Genomic DNA, 1,912 nt, shown 5'->3' with positions numbered 1-1,912 from the left:
CATATCCATCCCCATCCCGGGCAAAGGCTTCATCACACTGCTTCAGTATTTGCCTTCCCACTCAGCTTCCCTCCTCCCCAGCATTATCTCTCTGGGAGATTTTAACTTCCTCCAGGGCCAGCCAATCATCTCTGTCATCTGGCCTAGCACTCCTAGGTTATTAACCTCTAACCCCCTGTGGCTGGGCTTCAGCTCCTGAGCTATGCACCTTGTTACAAGTTCCCTAACTCCTTTGTTACCACTGGAGGGGAGCAACTAATATGTGATTTATTGAGAACACCCCCTACCTGCCTTCACCCAAACTAAGAGCAGTGTACTTTTCCAGAGTGTAAGCCTCACATTTGTTTAGCTTCAGTTTCATTTTAAGCAATGGCCGAGAGTTACTTCTGATCTCCTTATCTACTTAATGACTTTCAGGTCATTTGGAACTACTCCACTCCCTGCCTGGGTGAATGTAACTCATCCAAGTATTCAAATATTCCCTAATATTCAACTTAAAATGACTTCTGGGAAATGTCCTAAGGAAGTAGTTAGAAAATGACAACACTCCTATTGATGTTTTAGCCATCCTAAGAAATAGAGTTAGATGGTATATGCAGTGTTACCAACTCTCATGAATTTTGGCATTGTTCTTAAAGTCTTCACTTCAGGAATGTGAAAAACTTAGTTCTTTCTTTTATATATAATATATATTAATATTTATTTATTAATTATATGTATATATATATATGAATGAAAGAATTACGTTTTTCACATTCCTAAAGCATAGACTTTAAGAACAATGCCAAAATCATGAGAGTTGGCAATACTGCATATGATGGCTAAAAAAACCTATCAGTAGTATGGAAGTCTCTAGGAACATTTAAGATTCACTTGGCTGTATTTATGCAATTTGTCCCTGGACCTTCCCTCCAGATCTCTGTGCATGGAAGAATTCTTGAACTTAACTTTTACTTCCAGGATTGTTCAATAATGTGGACCACATCTAGACCACAAATATAGTATACTTGGCTGTTCCAGGGGTACAATCACGGGGGAGCAAGAAACCCTCCCCACGGTGGGGACCTGGCATGGGGGTAACCCACACCGAGAGGAAAACCCCCCAAATCAGGGTTCATTTACCTGCTTTAGGACACCAGACACAGGACGAACTATGCCAGGAAGAAATGCCTGCGTGGTTCGTCAGCCACGCTTATCTACAGCTGGAGCTGGCATGGGCAGGTGATGTCATTAATGACCGCTGTTCAGCTGGGATAAAAGCCAGCACCAGCAGGGAAGAGGGGAGAGTGTGGGAGACACTGGAGGCTGCAGAGGCTCTCCACACTGGCCGCAGGCAGCACTGGTGTGTAAAGGAAGATCCTGCTTGGAAGGGTACATCTAAGGCGTGGAGGCTACAGAAGCTCTCTACACTGGTCATAGGCAGCACTGGCATGCAGGAGAGGATTCAACCCAGGGGAGAGTGGAGGAAGATCCTGACAGAGGCCTAGAGTGGGGCAGTGTAGGGGGACATGGCCAGGCACAGGCTCTAGGGCTGGGAGTGAGGAAGGGCTATTCAGCCTGACCTCTCCTTCCTCATCAGCCCTCTTTTCTTTTGTGTCCTTCCTTTTTCCCCTTTTTGACTGTGGGTGTTCCTTTGTTGTTTCCTTTTTGTCCTTTTTCTTTTTTCCATTGTCTGTAGCCCTACTTCGATGGGGTGTGGGTGATACCCTAAAAACAGAAGCTGCACACAGGAGTCATCAGGCAGCTGGTATACAGCTGGAGAGGCATACAGGAGAGGTGGACACCCAGCAGGCCCCAAGTTCAATAGTAAGAAAATAAAACCAGTTACCAAAAAGGGCACGAAAAGTAAGAACCAACAAGACCAGAGGGCAAGCTGCATCAAGATCAGGTGGCCTGTTGGAGCCTGGCCTAG

General features: G+C 45.7%; 1 long non-coding RNA gene across 2 annotated transcripts in view; it reads right to left on the bottom strand.

The window, feature by feature from the left end:
• LOC109304270 overlaps positions 1–1,912 on the bottom strand; it is a 19,258-nt gene extending 17,346 nt beyond the window's left edge. For both annotated transcript variants that reach the window (XR_002099324.1, XR_002099323.1), the window contains exon 1: positions 1,123–1,912. This is a non-coding gene — a long non-coding RNA (uncharacterized LOC109304270). The remainder of the gene's footprint in view (positions 1–1,122) is intronic.

Source organism: Gavialis gangeticus, unplaced genomic scaffold (assembly GCF_001723915.1).
Source record: "Gavialis gangeticus isolate Ggan-Ray unplaced genomic scaffold, GavGan_comp1, whole genome shotgun sequence".
Taxonomy (NCBI): Eukaryota; Metazoa; Chordata; order Crocodylia; family Gavialidae; genus Gavialis; species Gavialis gangeticus.
Note: the sequence above shows the minus strand (reverse complement) of the source record. Positions and strands in the feature narration are given on the sequence as shown.